Genomic DNA, 17,459 nt, shown 5'->3' with positions numbered 1-17,459 from the left:
AATCTGGGGAGTTGGTGAGGCAGTTTAGTTTAATGCATCGTTTAATATTAAACTGCAACTGGATGTTTTGCTTGTAGCTTAAATAGACACAACGTTTGCATCAATAAAATCTGTGGAGGGACACGGCGTCTTAATTGAGATTAAAAAGTGTACGCCACGCTCGGCTGAGTCTTCCCGTGAGAATGGAGAGATTAACATTTAAGAGTAATACTGTGGGATGACACGATCTGTCTGGAGCCTCTTTCCCTTCACACAACATCACCTTCGCTTGTCTTTCAATCAAGGCCTATCATCTCTATCATTCATGTTGAGGGGCTGGGATAAAAGTCTGTCAGAGTTCTGACGTGTTAATTAAAAACGCTTGAGTGTTATGGATTAACAGCGTTGGGTATCGTCCTCCCCCAAACATGATAGTCTGAACAAACATGCAGCTGTGGAACACGGCTTGGATGAGAGTGATGCTGTGTGCAGAAATGACAGGAGGGGCATTGATTAATGGAGTATCAGCGATCGGGGCTTGCATGCATTGTTAAAAATGAGGTAATATTATAAACACACGCAATTCCCACCAGAAATCATCTCAGCCAAAGGTGATGAAATATCCTGTGAAACCTCCCAAAAATCCCTTAATGTTGAAAGTATACAGTTGATCAAGTTATTACTATAGAACTACTTTTTATTTATGTATTTAACCTTCATTTAACTAGGCAAGTCAGTTAAGAACACATTCTTATTTTCAATGATGGCCTACCAAAAGGCAAAAGGCCTCCTGTGGGGACAGGAGCTGGGTTTAAAAATAACAATTTGGAACGAAACACACATCACAACAAGAGAGACACCACAACACTACATAAAGCGAGACCAAAAACAACAACATAGCATGGCAGCAACACATGACAACACAGCATGGTAGCAACACAACATGGCAGCAGCACAACATGGTAGCAGCACAACACATGGTGCAGATATTGGGCACAGACAACAGCACAAAGGGCAAGAAGGTAGAGACAACGATACATCACATGAAGCAGCCACAACTGTCAGTATGAGTGTCCATGATTGAGTCTTTGAATGAAGAGATGGAGATCAAACTGTGCACTTTGAGTGTTTTTGGCAGCTCGTTCCAGTTGCTAGCTGCAGCGAACTGAAAAGAGGAGCGACCCAGCAATTTGTGTGTGTTTTGGGGACCTTTAAATGGAATGTGACTGGTATAACAGGTGTTAAATGTGGAGAATGAGGGCTGAGGTGGACATCTCAGATAGGGTGGAGTGAGGCCTAAGAGTGTTTTATAAACAAGCATCAACCAGTGGGTCTTGTGAAAGGTATACAGAGATGACCAGTTTACAGAGGAGTATAGAGTGCAGTGATGTGTCCTATAAGAGCATTGGTGGCAAATCTGATGGCCGAATGGTAAAGAACATCTAGCCACTCAAGAACACCTTTTCCTGATTATCTGTAACATAATTATCCATAATCTGGCATGGGTAGGTGTAACGGTTCTCATGGGCTGAAGGAAGAGTGGACCAAGGTGCAGCGTTTAAAGTGTTCATGATATAATCCCAAAAAAACTAATCTAACAAAAACAACAAATAGGAGGACGAAAGCGAAACAGTTCTGTCTGGTGCAGACAGAAAACAGAAAACAACTACCCACAAAACACAGGTGGGAAAAGGCTACCTAAGTATGGTTTTCAATCAGAGACAACAATAGACAGCTGCCTCTGATTAAGAACCACACCCGGCCAAACACATAGAAAACATAGAACAAAAACATAGAATGCCCACCCCAACTCACGCCCTGACCAACCAAAATAGAGACATAAAAAGGATCTCTAAGGTCAGGACATGACAGAGGACAGTCATCTGAATCAGGGTTAGTTTCACAGCTGGGGTGAAAGAGTTGCGATGACGATTAAGGAAAGCAAGTGTAGATTTAACCTTAAATTGCAGCTTTGATATGTGCTGCGAGATGGACAGTGTAATGTCTAGCCATACTCCCAAGTACTTGTATGAGGTGATTACCTAGAGCTCTAAACCCTCAGAGGTAGTAATCATACCGGTGGGGCGAAGGGCATTCTTCTTACCAAACCACTTTATTTTCGAGGTGTTCGGAACAAGGTTAAGGGCAGCGAAAACTTGTTGGACACTAAGAAAACTTTGTTGTAGAGCGCTTAACACATAATCCGGGGAGGTCCCAGCTGAGTATAAGACTGTATCGTCTGCATATAAATGGATGAGAGAGCTTCCTACTGCCTGAGCTATGTTGTTTACATTTACATTTAAGTCATTTAGCAGACGCTCTTATCCAGAGCGACTTACAAATTGGTGCATTCACCTTATGACATCTCAATTTACATGTTGATGTAAATTGAGAAGAGCATGGGGCCTAGGATCGAGCCTTGGGGTACAACCTTGGTGACAGGCAGTGGCTGAGACAGCAGATGTTCTGACTTTGAACACTGCACTCTTTGAGAGAGGTAGTTAGAAAACCAGGCCAAAGACCCCTCAGAGACACCAATACTCCTTAGCTGGAATGGAATGGTCTATCGTATGAAATGCTTTGGCCAAGTCAATAAAAAAATAGCAGCTTAACATTGCTTAGAATCAAGGGCAATGGTGACATCATTGAGGACCTTATAACCTGTTGGGGATGGGGGCGCTGTTTAGACTATTTATGCTAATGTGGCTAATTTTTTAAACGGCTTCCCACAAAATCCTTGATCGTACAATATGCATATTATTATTATTATTGGATAGAAAACAGTACCAATAAAATGGCCCAATGCATGGTGGGGGACGTGAATCACATTGTATGTAAACCAATTATTTTCCCACTGTGGTCTGGAGGGTCAGTTCCCTAAGCAAAGAGCTTGATAAATACTGGAAAGTCAAATGCAAAACAAACCACGGAAAAAAACCTTAGGGAAGGCAAAAATGTGTTACTTTTGGGAACAAATATATCTTTCACATTCAGGGAGACTCAGTACTGTTTGAAAATCCCTTCAGTCTGTTTTGAATGGCATTAAAATATCACAAGCAGCAGTTAGGCGACTAACGTTAGATTGCTCATAAGCCTCAGATCCACCTATGTTTGTTATTTTAATCCCACCTTCTTGTGACCAGGTAGAGCCTTTAATGGGGTCAAATGACTGTTCCCCAACCACAATATGTTTCAGCAGTCAAATGAGATGTATCAGAGAAATAGGAATCCCTGATCATCTCTGTGGGTTGTATCATGGGAATATGTGGAACACACAGTATATAACCAATAAAGAGTATTAGGTGATATAATGTCACTGCCCCATCTTGTAATATGCTATACCGTTGTAAAGTAGATCTAATGCAGCCCGTAGATTCCTCCTGTTTTCTCTACAGCTCACCCTCAATTTGATGCATGACTCCCTGCTCTTTCCAATTCAGGTGCATTAGCCGTATATTCAATCAAGCATTCACCTCTATAATTGTTCCCCTCACAATAGGACCACAGTTGAGGAAAAACACCCAGAGGGCCATCAATTACCTGCTAATGGCTTGTATGTTTCAATACAACCACTTAACACATTTCCCTTCTCCAAACTCAAAATGGCTACCGTAGACCATGATTAACCAATGACAACATGACTCACACTATGCTTCATACACCACCTTGGAAAAGGTCATCACAACCAGAGCGATATATATATATACAGTACCAGTCAAAAGTTTGGACACACCTACTCATTCAAAGGTTTTTCTTTATTTGTGCTATTTTGTACTATTTTCTAGTAACCAAAAAAGTGTTAATCAAATCAAAATATATTTTAGATTTTAGATTCTTCAAAGTTGTCACCCTTTGCCATGATGACAGCGTTTCACACTCTTGGCATTCTCTCAAACAGCTTTATGAAGAATGCTTTTCCAACAGTCTTGAAGGAGTGCCCACGTATGCTGAACACTTGTTGGGTGCTTTTCCTTCACTCTGCAGTCCAACTGATCCCAAACCATCACAATTGAGTTGAGGTCAGGTGATTGTGGAGGCCAGGTCATCTGATGCAGCACTTTCCCTTTAGTCAAATAGCCCTTACACAGCCTGGAGGTGTGTTTTGGGTCACTGTCCCGTTGAAAAACAAATGATATTCCCACTAAGTGGAAACCAGATGGGATGGAGTATTTCTGCAGAATGCTGTGGTAGCCATGCTGCTTAACTATGCTTTGAATTCTAAATAAATCACTGACAGTGTCACCCGCAAAGCACCCCCACACCATCACACCCCATCTTCCATGCTTTACGGTGGGAAACACACATGCGGAGATCATCCGTTCACCTGCTCTGCATCTTACAACGACACAGCGGTTGGAACTAAAAATGTCAAATTTGGACTTATCAGACCAAAGTACAGATTTCTACCAGTCTATTGTCCATTGTTCGTGTTTCTTGGCCCACGCAAGTCTCTTCTTTTTATTGGTGTCCCTTAGTACTGGTTTCCTTGAAGCAATTCGGCCATGAAGGCCTGATTCACGCAGTGTCATCTGAACAGTTGATGTTGAGATGTGTCTGTTACTTGAACCCTGTGAAGCATTTATTTGGGCTTAAATCTGAGGTGTAGTTCACTCTAATGAACTTATCATCTGCAGCAGAGGTAACTCTGGGTCTTCCTTTCCTGTGGCGGTCCTCATGAGAGCCAGTTTCATCATAGCGCTGGATGGTTTTTGCGACTGCACTTGAAGAAATTTTCAAAGTTTTTGAAATTTTCAGCATTAACTGACCTTCATGTCTGAAAGTAATGATGCACTATCATTTCTCTTTGCTCATTTGAGTTGTTCTTGCCATAATATGGACTTGGTCTTTTACCAAATAGGGTTATCTTCTGTGTACCACCCCTACCTTGTCACAACACAACTGATTGGCTCAAACGCATTAAGAAGGGAAAAGAAATCCACAAATGAACTTTTAACATGGCACACCTGTTAATTGAAATGCATTCCAGGTGACTACCTCATGAAGCTGGTTGAGATAATGCCAAGAGTGTGTAAAGCTGTCATCAAGGCAAAGGGTGGCTACTTTGAAGAATCTCAAAGGTAAAATATATTTTGATTTGTTTAACACTTTTTTGCTTACTACATGATTCTATATGTGTTATTTCATAGTTTTGATGTCTTCACTATTATTCTAGAATGTAGAAAACTGTAAAAAATAATGAAAAACACTTGAATGAGTAGGTGTCCAAACTTTTGACTGGTGCTGTATATACAGTATATGGCTCTGATCACAACTGTAATTAAAGTCAAACAGTTGAGACAAAAACAGATAATCAGACAGTGTAAATGCTTGGTACTTACCACTTTGAGAAGCAATCATCCTCTCAGCCATGGTCTGTTGTATTTCCCCCAGTTATTACTGTTTTTCAGGCTTCTATATGTAGTTGAGAGAGAGAGAGAGAGATTTGATTCATTAGGATGCCTATCAGCCGACGCCAATGGCGACAGCTAGTCTTACTAGCGTCCGACACATAACAAAAAATACATTACAGACAAAAGACTCTGTTTATGTCAGAGCTACTAGGAGTACTGGGTGGATGGAGTCAAACGCAGAGAGCAGGGTTAAGGAACGTGGATTTATTTCCAATGCACAGGGAAAAAGATCATGCCCTAAAACATACGGGCGCATGAGAAAAGGAGTCCAAAAACACCGGACTAAACTGTTCCGAGGAAATACAAAATCCACTACACGATCCAACACCAACATAACAGAAAACAAGCCCGCACAACAGCCAGCGGGCTACCTAACCTTAAATAGCCTACCCACCAAACTAAACTCAAAACAGGTGCACCCAATCAGCCCAAACTAACAGAAACAAAAAGGAAAGAATCGATGGTTGCTAGTAGGCCGGTGACGACGACCGCCGAGCTCCGCCCGAACAGGAAGAGGCACCATCCTCTGCGGGATTCGTGACAGTATAATACTGTACGTTTCCTTGAATTTGTTCTGGACCTGGGGACTGTGAAAAGACCCATGGTGGTATTTTTGGTGGTGCAAGTGGGTGTCAGTGCTGTGTGTAAGCTAAGTATACAAACAATTTGGAATTTTCAACACATTAAAGGTGACCCGTTTCAAGAAACTAGGCGTATGTCGCAACTCACAATTTCACAGGAGAGCCATTTGAAGGTTATTTATTTATTTTTCATCAAAATGCATTTTTGGGGGCAGAAATGCCTTCTGGAACATGTGCACTTTCATGTGCCTTAATAACAAACTTGTATGCCATCTGTAAATGCAAATAGAATCAGTGGAATTAGAGTATGATAGCTAAAGAGATTACATATTCAAACTAATGTCAACTGTGGTATGGCATCCGTGACAGAGAGATACGTCTATCATGCATGATGATGTATATGACGGGAAATATAGTCTAGCTAGCTACATTTTCAGATATTGAACGTTTCTAATTTTGACAGAAATTGGTTTCATTTCAAGCTGAAGTGTACTGTTAGCTAACTAAGGTTAGCTGGCTGGCTCCCTAGCTATGTTACGTGTATGACGTTATTATTTGTATCCCAGAACCATTTGCTTTGCTAGTTAGTTAGCTAACATTAGGCTCTAACATTGAACCTGGTTGTTTAGCTCCCAGCAGATTCATGCAGAGTAGTAATGACATGATTTGAAACTATGTTCATTGTTGTTTAACTAGCTAACGTTAGCTGGCTGTCTCGTTAGCTAACGTTACGTGACGTGTGTGATCTTACACGTTGTTTACCTAGCTAGGTTCATTGTTTACCTAGGTAGCTAGCCACATGTGTTAAGCTAAAGTGTACTGTTAGCTAGCTAGCTAATGTTACGTGTATGACATTATTATTCGTATCCCAGAGCAGTTTGCTTGCTAGTTTGAGCCTAATGTTAGCTAGCTAACATTAAACCTGGTTGGTTAATCTCCCAGCATATTAATGCAGTGTAGTAATGACATGATTTGGCACTATGTTCATTGTTGTTTAACGAGCTAACGTTAGCTGGCTGGCTCGTTAGCAAAACTTTACATAACGTGTGTGATCTTACACTTTGTTTACCTAGCTAGGTTCATTGTTTGCCTAGCTAGCTAGCTCCATGTCTTAAGCTAAAGTGTACAACACCCATTGAATATGGTCGGTGTCAGTAAACATTGACAAAAAAGCGTGAAGAATTTGTTGCCAGCAGAGATGGTTAGGCTGTTTTCATATTATCCAGAGGTAAACAAATCATCGGCCAGAGCGTCAAGTGTGCGCTCTGAATGCTCTGAGAGCGAAACGAGATGGTGGGGCTAAAGATTAAGAGGGTGTGAACGATGCTGAATGGGTGTAGACAAAGAAGAGCCATTTTCTCAAAAGCGAGTTCACAAGTTTATCAACTTTCAAAGCATAATTACTTTCTTACTGTTCCTCAAAAATACAGTGTATGACATACCGTTTTGTAGCTCTGAGTCTCTACTTTTATCAAATGTAAAAAACACAATTTCAAATTTTGCTGCATAAGACCAAATCCAGGTGGTGAGTGAGAATGATGTTTCTTATAAAAACAACAAGTTACCCAGTCAGTCTTTCCTCAACTCTTAGCCAAGAGAGACTGGCATGCATAGTATTAGTATTAGCACTCTGATTACAATGAAGAGCAAGACGTGTGGCTCTGTTCTGGGCAAGCTACAGCTCAACTAGGTTTTTCACTGCAGCACTCAACCATATGACTGGACAATAATCAAGATAAGACAAAACTGGAGCCTGCAGGACTTTCTTTCTGGAGTGTGGTGTCAAAACAACAGAGCATCTCTTTACTACAGACAGACCTCTCCCTATCTTTACAACCATTGAATCTATATGTCTTGTCCATGACAGTTTACGATCTAAGGTAACACCTAGTAACTTAGTCTCCTCAGCTTGTTCAACAGCCACACCGTTCATTACCAGAGGTATAACACTTAGGGAATGATTTGTAACAAATGCAGTGCTCTTAGTTTTAGAAATGTTTAGGCACAGTTTATTACCACCCATTCCAGAACAGACAGCAACTTTTTGTTAAAGGTTTCAGTGATTTCATTAGCTGTGGTTGCTGATGCGTACATGCTTGAATCATCAGCATACATGGACGGACATACATGCTTTGTTTAATGCCGGTGGCAGTTCATTGGTAGAAATAGAAATGAGTAGAGGGCCTAGAGAGCTGCCCTGCAGTACACCACACTTTACTTGTTTGACATTAGAGCAGCTTTCATTAAATAAAACCCTCTGAGTTCTAATAGATAGATAGCTCTGAATCTACAATACGGCAGAGGTTAAAAAGCCATAACACATACGTTTTCTCAACAACAGGTTATGGTCAATAATATCAAAGGCTGCACTGAAATCTAATAGTACAGCTCCCACAATCTTCTTATTATAAATTTATTTCAACCAATCATCAGCCATATTGGAGTACATGTTGAGAGCCCTTCTCTATAAGCATTCTGAAAGTCAGTTGTTATTTTTTTACAGAGAAATAGCATTGCATTTGAGAGAGAGAGAGAGAGAGAGAGAGAGAGAGAGAGAGAGAGAGAGAGAGAGAGAGAGAGAGAGAGAGAGAGAGAGAGAGAGAGAGAGAGAGAGAGAGAGAGAGAGAGAGAGAGAGAGAGAGAGAGAGATTACATAGACACGGTGAGAGAATACTAGAAACTGAAGTCAAATGTCTACTGTTTGCTGATGATCTGGTGCTTCTGTCACCAACCAAGGAGAGCCTACAGCAGCACCTAGATATTCTGCACAGATTCTGCCAGACCTGGGCCCTGACAGCAAATCTCAGTAAGACCAAAATAATGGTGTTCTAAAAAAGGTCCATGCGCCAGGACCGCAAATACAAATTCCATCTAGACACTGTTGCCCTAGAGCACACACAAAAACTGTACATACCTTGGCCTAAACATCAGTGCCACAGGTAACTTCCACAAAGCTGTGAACGATCAGAGACAAGGCAAGAAGGGCATTCTATGCCATCAAAAGGAACCACAAAATTCAACATACCAATTAGGATCTGGCTAAAAATACTTGAGCCAGTCATAGAACCCATTGCCCTTTATGGTTGTGAGGTCTGGGGTCCGCTCACCAACCAAGAATTCACAAAATGTGACAAACACCAAAATGAGACTCTGCATGCAGAATTCTGCAAAGAATATCCTCTGTGTACAACGTAGAACAACAAATAATGCATGCAGAGCAGAATTAGGCCGATGCCCGCTAATTATCAAAATCCAGAAAAGAGCCGTTAAATTCTATAACCATCTAAAAGGAAGCGATTCCCAAACCTCCCATAACAAAGCCATCACCTACAGAGAGATGAACCTGGAGAAGAGTCTCCTAAGCAAGCTGGTCCTGGGGCTCTGTTCACAAATACAAACACACCCCGCAGAGCCGCAGGACAGCAGCACAATTAGACCCAAGCAAATCATGAGAAAACCAAAAGATAATTACTTGACACATTGGAAAGAATTAACAAAATAACAGAGCAAACTAGAATGCTATTTGGCCCTAAACAGAGAGTACAAAGTGGCAGAATACCTGACCACTGTGACTGACCCAAACTTAAGGAAAGCTTTGACTATGCACAGACTCAGTGAGCATAGCCTTGCTATTGAGAAAGGCCGCCGTAGGCAAACCATTTGTACATCGTTGCAATACTGTATATATAAATAATATGACATTTGTCATGTCTTTATTGTTTTGAAACGTCTGCATGTGTAATGTTTACTGTTCATTTTTATTGTTTATTTCACTTTTGTATATTATCTACCTCACTTGCTTTGGCAATGTTAACATGTTTCCCATGCCAATAAAGCCCCTTGAATTGAATTGAGAGAGAGGGAGATGCAGAGTTATATAGACACACAGAGAGAGAGAGAGAGATGCAGAGTTACATAGACACAGAGAGAGAGAGAGATGCAGAGTTATAGACACACAGAGAGAGAGAGAGATGCAGAGTCACTAGACACACAGAGAGAGAGAGAGATGCAGAGTTATAGACACACAGAGAGAGAGATGCAGAGTTACATAGACACACAGAGAGAGAGAGAGATATGCAGAGTTATAGACACAGAGAGAGAGAGATGCAGAGTTACATAGACACAGAGAGAGAGAGAGATGCAGAGTTATAGACACACAGAGAGAGAGAGAGATGCAGAGTCACTAGACACACAGAGAGAGAGAGAGATGCAGAGTTATAGACACACAGAGAGAGAGATGCAGAGTTACATAGACACACAGAGAGAGAGAGAGATATGCAGAGTTATAGACACAGAGAGAGAGAGATGCAGAGTTACATAGTCAGAGAGAGAGAGATGCAGTCACATAGACACAGAGAGAGAGAGATGCAGAGTTACTAGACACACAGAGAGAGAGAGAGATGCAGAGTTATAGACACAGAGAGAGAGAGATGCAGAGTTATATAGACACACAGAGAGAGAGAGAGAGATGCAGAGTTACATAGACACACAGAGAGAGAGAGATGCAGAGTTATATAGACACACAGAGAGAGATAGAGATGCAGAGTTATAGACACAGAGAGAGAGAGATGCAGAGTTACATAGACACAGAGAGAGAGAGAGAGATGCAGAGTTACATAGACACACAGAGAGAGAGAGATGCAGAGTTATATAGACACACACAGAGAGAGAGAGAGAGATGCAGAGTTATAGACACAGAGAGAGAGAGATGCAGAGCTACATAGACACAGAGAGAGAGAGAGAGAGATGCAGAGTTACATAGACACACAGAGAGAGAGAGAGAGATGCAGAGTTACATAGACACACAGAGAGAGAGAGAGATGCAGAGTTACATAGACACACAGAGAGAGAGAGAGAGATGCAGAGTTACATAGACACATAGAGAGAGAGAGAGATGCAGAGTTACATAGACACAGAGAGAGAGAGAGATGCAGAGTTACATAGACACAGAGAGAGAGAGAGAGATGCAGAGTTACATAGACACACAGAGAGAGAGAGATGCAGAGTTACATAGACACAGAGAGAGAGATGCAGTCACATAGACACAGAGAGAGAGAGATGCAGAGTTACATAGACACAGAGAGAGAGAGAGAGATGCAGAGTTACATAGACACACAGAGAGAGAGAGAGAGATGCAGAGTTACATAGACACACAGAGAGAGAGAGAGATGCAGAGTTACATAGACACACAGAGAGAGAGAGAGAGATGCAGAGTTACATAGACACATAGAGAGAGAGAGAGATGCAGAGTTACATAGACACAGAGAGAGAGAGAGATGCAGAGTTACATAGACACAGAGAGAGAGAGAGAGATGCAGAGTTACATAGACACACAGAGAGAGAGAGATGCAGAGTTACATAGACACAGAGAGAGAGAGAGAGATGCAGAGTTACATAGACACACAGAGAGAGAGAGATGCAGAGTTACATAGTCAGAGAGAGAGAGATGCAGTCACATAGACACAGAGAGAGAGAGATGCAGAGTTACATAGACACAGAGAGAGAGAGAGAGATGCAGAGTTACATAGACACACAGAGAGAAAGAGATGCAGAGTTACATAGACACACAGAGAGAGAGAGATGCAGAGTTACATAGTCAGAGAGAGAGAGATGCAGTCACATAGACAGAGAGAAAGAGAGAGAGATGCAGAGTTACGTAGACACACAGAGAGAGAGAAGCAGAGTTATAGACACACAGAGAGAGAGATGCAGAGTTACATAGACACACAGAGAGAGAGAGAGATATGCAGAGTTATAGACACAGAGAGAGAGAGATGCAGAGTTACATAGTCAGAGAGAGAGAGATGCAGTCACATAGACACAGAGAGAGAGAGATGCAGAGTTACTAGACACACAGAGAGAGAGAGAGATGCAGAGTTATAGACACAGAGAGAGAGAGATGCAGAGTTATATAGACACACAGAGAGAGAGAGAGAGATGCAGAGTTACAGAGACACACAGAGAGAGAGAGATGCAGAGTTATATAGACACACAGAGAGAGATAGAGATGCAGAGTTATAGACACAGAGAGAGAGAGATGCAGAGTTACATAGACACAGAGAGAGAGAGAGAGATGCAGAGTTACATAGACACACAGAGAGAGAGAGATGCAGAGTTATATAGACACACACAGAGAGAGAGAGAGAGATGCAGAGTTATAGACACAGAGAGAGAGAGATGCAGAGCTACATAGACACAGAGAGAGAGAGAGAGAGATGCAGAGTTACATAGACACACAGAGAGAGAGAGAGAGATGCAGAGTTACATAGACACACAGAGAGAGAGAGAGAGAGATGCAGAGTTACATAGACACACAGAGAGAGAGAGAGAGATGCAGAGTTACATAGACACATAGAGAGAGAGAGAGAGATGCAGAGTTACATAGACACAGAGAGAGAGAGAGATGCAGAGTTACATAGACACAGAGAGAGAGAGAGAGATGCAGAGTTACATAGACACACACAGAGAGAGAGATGCAGAGTTACATAGACACAGAGAGAGAGAGAGAGATGCAGAGTTACATAGACACACAGAGAGAGAGAGATGCAGAGTTACATAGTCAGAGAGAGAGCGATGCAGTCACATAGACACAGAGAGAGAGAGATGCAGAGTTACATAGACACAGAGAGAGAGAGAGAGATGCAGAGTTACATAGACACACAGAGAGAGAGAGATGCAGAGTTACATAGACACACAGAGAGAGAGAGATGCAGAGTTACATAGTCAGAGAGAGAGAGATGCAGTCACATAGACAGAGAGAAAGAGAGAGAGATGCAGAGTTACGTAGACACACAGAGAGAGAGAAGCAGAGTTATAGACACAGAGAGAGAGAAAGAGTGAGAGATGCAGAGTTACGTAGACACAGAGAGAGAGATGCAGAGTCACATAGACAGAGAGAGAGAGAGAGAGAGAGAGATGCAGAGTTACATAGACACACACAGAGAGAGATGCAGAGTTACATAGACAGAGAGAGAGAGATGCAGAGTTACATAGACAGAGAGAGAGAGAGATGCAGAGTTACATAGACACACAGAGAGAGAGAGAGATGCAGAGTCACATAGACACAGAGAGAGAGATGCAGAGTCACATAGACACAGAGAGAGAGAGAGAGATGCAGAGTTACATAGTCAGAGAGAGAGAGATGCAGAGTCACATAGACACAGAGAGAGAGAGAGAGAGAGAGATGCAGAGTTACATAGACACAGAGAGAGAGATGCAGAGTTACATAGACACAGAGAGAGAGATGCAGAGTCACATAGACACAGAGAGAGAGATGCAGAGTTACATAGACACAGAGAGAGAGAGAGAGATGCAGAGTTACATAGTCAGAGAGAGAGAGATGCAGAGTCACATAGACACAGAGAGAGAGAGAGAGAGATGCAGAGTTACATAGACACAGAGAGAGAGAGAGAGATGCAGAGTTACATAGTCAGAGAGAGAGAGATGCAGAGTTACATAGTCAGAGAGAGAGAGATGCAGAGTCACATAGACACAGAGAGAGAGAGAGAGATGCAGAGTTACATAGACACAGAGAGAGAGATGCAGAGTCACATAGACACAGAGAGAGAGAGAGAGATGCATAGAGAGAGAGAGAGAGAGAGAGAGATGCAGAGTTACATAGACACAGAGAGAGAGATGCAGAGTCACATAGACACAGAGAGAGAGATGCAGAGTTACATAGACACAGAGAGAGAGAGAGAGATGCAGAGTTACATAGACACAGAGAGAGAGAGAGAGATGCAGAGTTACATAGTCAGAGAGAGAGAGATGCAGAGTTACATAGTCAGAGAGAGAGAGATGCAGAGTCACATAGACACAGAGAGAGAGAGAGAGATGCAGAGTTACATAGACACAGAGAGAGAGATGCAGAGTCACATAGACACAGAGAGAGAGAGAGAGATGCATAGAGAGAGAGAGAGAGAGAGAGAGATGCAGAGTTACATAGACACAGAGAGAGAGATGCAGAGTCACATAGACACAGAGAGAGAGAGAGAGATGCATAGAGAGAGAGAGAGAGAGAGAGAGATGCAGAGTTACATAGACACAGAGAGAGAGATGCAGAGTCACATAGACACAGAGAGAGAGATGCAGAGTTACATAGACACAGAGAGAGAGAGAGAGATGCAGAGTTACATAGACACAGAGAGAGAGAGAGAGATGCAGAGTTACATAGTCAGAGAGAGAGAGAGAGATGCAGAGTTACAGAGACACACAGAGAGAGAGAGATGCAGAGTTATATAGACACACAGAGAGAGATAGAGATGCAGAGTTATAGACACAGAGAGAGAGAGATGCAGAGTTACATAGACACAGAGAGAGAGAGAGAGATGCAGAGTTACATAGACACACAGAGAGAGAGAGATGCAGAGTTATATAGACACACACAGAGAGAGAGAGAGAGATGCAGAGTTATAGACACAGAGAGAGAGAGATGCAGAGCTACATAGACACAGAGAGAGAGAGAGAGAGATGCAGAGTTACATAGACACACAGAGAGAGAGAGAGAGATGCAGAGTTACATAGACACACAGAGAGAGAGAGAGAGAGATGCAGAGTTACATAGACACACAGAGAGAGAGAGAGAGATGCAGAGTTACATAGACACATAGAGAGAGAGAGAGAGATGCAGAGTTACATAGACACAGAGAGAGAGAGAGATGCAGAGTTACATAGACACAGAGAGAGAGAGAGAGATGCAGAGTTACATAGACACACACAGAGAGAGAGATGCAGAGTTACATAGACACAGAGAGAGAGAGAGAGATGCAGAGTTACATAGACACACAGAGAGAGAGAGATGCAGAGTTACATAGTCAGAGAGAGAGCGATGCAGTCACATAGACACAGAGAGAGAGAGATGCAGAGTTACATAGACACAGAGAGAGAGAGAGAGATGCAGAGTTACATAGACACACAGAGAGAGAGAGATGCAGAGTTACATAGACACACAGAGAGAGAGAGATGCAGAGTTACATAGTCAGAGAGAGAGAGATGCAGTCACATAGACAGAGAGAAAGAGAGAGAGATGCAGAGTTACGTAGACACACAGAGAGAGAGAAGCAGAGTTATAGACACAGAGAGAGAGAAAGAGTGAGAGATGCAGAGTTACGTAGACACAGAGAGAGAGATGCAGAGTCACATAGACAGAGAGAGAGAGAGAGAGAGAGAGATGCAGAGTTACATAGACACACACAGAGAGAGATGCAGAGTTACATAGACAGAGAGAGAGAGATGCAGAGTTACATAGACAGAGAGAGAGAGAGATGCAGAGTTACATAGACACACAGAGAGAGAGAGAGATGCAGAGTCACATAGACACAGAGAGAGAGATGCAGAGTCACATAGACACAGAGAGAGAGAGAGAGATGCAGAGTTACATAGTCAGAGAGAGAGAGATGCAGAGTCACATAGACACAGAGAGAGAGAGAGAGAGAGAGATGCAGAGTTACATAGACACAGAGAGAGAGATGCAGAGTTACATAGACACAGAGAGAGAGATGCAGAGTCACATAGACACAGAGAGAGAGATGCAGAGTTACATAGACACAGAGAGAGAGAGAGAGATGCAGAGTTACATAGTCAGAGAGAGAGAGATGCAGAGTCACATAGACACAGAGAGAGAGAGAGAGAGATGCAGAGTTACATAGACACAGAGAGAGAGAGAGAGATGCAGAGTTACATAGTCAGAGAGAGAGAGATGCAGAGTTACATAGTCAGAGAGAGAGAGATGCAGAGTCACATAGACACAGAGAGAGAGAGAGAGATGCAGAGTTACATAGACACAGAGAGAGAGATGCAGAGTCACATAGACACAGAGAGAGAGAGAGAGATGCATAGAGAGAGAGAGAGAGAGAGAGAGATGCAGAGTTACATAGACACAGAGAGAGAGATGCAGAGTCACATAGACACAGAGAGAGAGATGCAGAGTTACATAGACACAGAGAGAGAGAGAGAGATGCAGAGTTACATAGACACAGAGAGAGAGAGAGAGATGCAGAGTTACATAGTCAGAGAGAGAGAGATGCAGAGTTACATAGTCAGAGAGAGAGAGATGCAGAGTCACATAGACACAGAGAGAGAGAGAGAGATGCAGAGTTACATAGACACAGAGAGAGAGATGCAGAGTCACATAGACACAGAGAGAGAGAGAGAGATGCATAGAGAGAGAGAGAGAGAGAGAGAGATGCAGAGTTACATAGACACAGAGAGAGAGATGCAGAGTCACATAGACACAGAGAGAGAGAGAGAGATGCATAGAGAGAGAGAGAGAGAGAGAGAGATGCAGAGTTACATAGACACAGAGAGAGAGATGCAGAGTCACATAGACACAGAGAGAGAGATGCAGAGTTACATAGACACAGAGAGAGAGAGAGAGATGCAGAGTTACATAGACACAGAGAGAGAGAGAGAGATGCAGAGTTACATAGTCAGAGAGAGAGAGATGCAGAGTTACATAGTCAGAGAGAGAGAGATGCAGAGTCACATAGACACAGAGAGAGAGAGAGAGATGCAGAGTTACATAGACACAGAGAGAGAGATGCAGAGTCACATAGACACAGAGAGAGAGAGAGAGATGCATAGAGAGAGAGAGAGAGAGAGAGAGATGCAGAGTTACATAGACACAGAGAGAGAGATGCAGAGTTACATAGACACAGAGAGAGAGAGAGATGCAGAGTTACATAGACACAGAAGGAGAGACTCGTGATCTGGTAAGTAGAGTGGATCAATACATAAAGAACACGGATCAAAACAAAATGGTTATGCAGACTTATTTATTGTGTTATTCACCCTGCAGCAATACGTATCCCATCAGGCTTGAATACTGCAGTTCGTGACCATTTCAAAGATGACCACCCATTAACCAAGAATATTGCTATAATCCAAAACCCTACCACAATTATATTCTGCCCTCTGCAAAACAGTGTGACCTTAGTAATACACGTTGGCCTCTGTCTTTATGAGTCCCTCCACACAGGCTAGAAGGGGGAAGCTCAGAGAAAGGTGATTATGCAGAAGGTGTGCCTGAGTTGTTAATGAGACATGATGAGATAGAGGAGTGAGGCTGAGATGGATTCTCAATGGATGCATTCCAAATGGCACCCTATGTTGGGCTCCATTTGGGACACAGCCGATACGTCTTAAGGCAGGGAGATAAAAAGTTTGTTTCAGGACAATTCTTGTAAAATCAGCCTTGACACCCAGTACTATTACTAGCCCATTAAGAGTTCTAGGACAATAGCTGCCCTGCTATTTGATCATGCATCCATTGGATCCCCTTGTTAAGCCAAACCTGGCCTTTTCCACACTGCCCTGTGAATACTGATGGGCTGCGAAGGGGTGATTTGGTGAAATGTTTTTAATCTCTTTGAGACTGTCCTTGATGTCGTAGACCAACCACGATACTGTCATCCCACATTAAAGATATCATACCTTTGACCTAACTCCTTTTGATTATAATGGATTTTATGGAGAGTTTAATAAAAATGTG

At 42.5% G+C, this 17,459-nt stretch overlaps 1 protein-coding gene across 3 annotated transcripts in view; it reads right to left on the bottom strand.

Annotated features, from left to right (window-relative positions):
* LOC129858276 (leucine-rich repeat and immunoglobulin-like domain-containing nogo receptor-interacting protein 2) overlaps positions 1 to 17,459 on the bottom strand; it is a 315,914-nt gene that overhangs the window by 103,635 nt on the left and 194,820 nt on the right. For all 3 annotated transcript variants that reach the window (XM_055927402.1, XM_055927403.1, XM_055927401.1), the window contains one exon: positions 5,319 to 5,391. The gene's annotated coding sequence lies outside the window, so the exon portion shown is untranslated. The remainder of the gene's footprint in view (positions 1 to 5,318; positions 5,392 to 17,459) is intronic.

The sequence above is a fragment of the Salvelinus fontinalis genome, chromosome 6, assembly GCF_029448725.1.
Source record: "Salvelinus fontinalis isolate EN_2023a chromosome 6, ASM2944872v1, whole genome shotgun sequence".
NCBI lineage: Eukaryota > Metazoa > Chordata > Actinopteri > Salmoniformes > Salmonidae > Salvelinus > Salvelinus fontinalis.
This window is presented reverse-complemented; position numbering and strand designations above follow the sequence as displayed.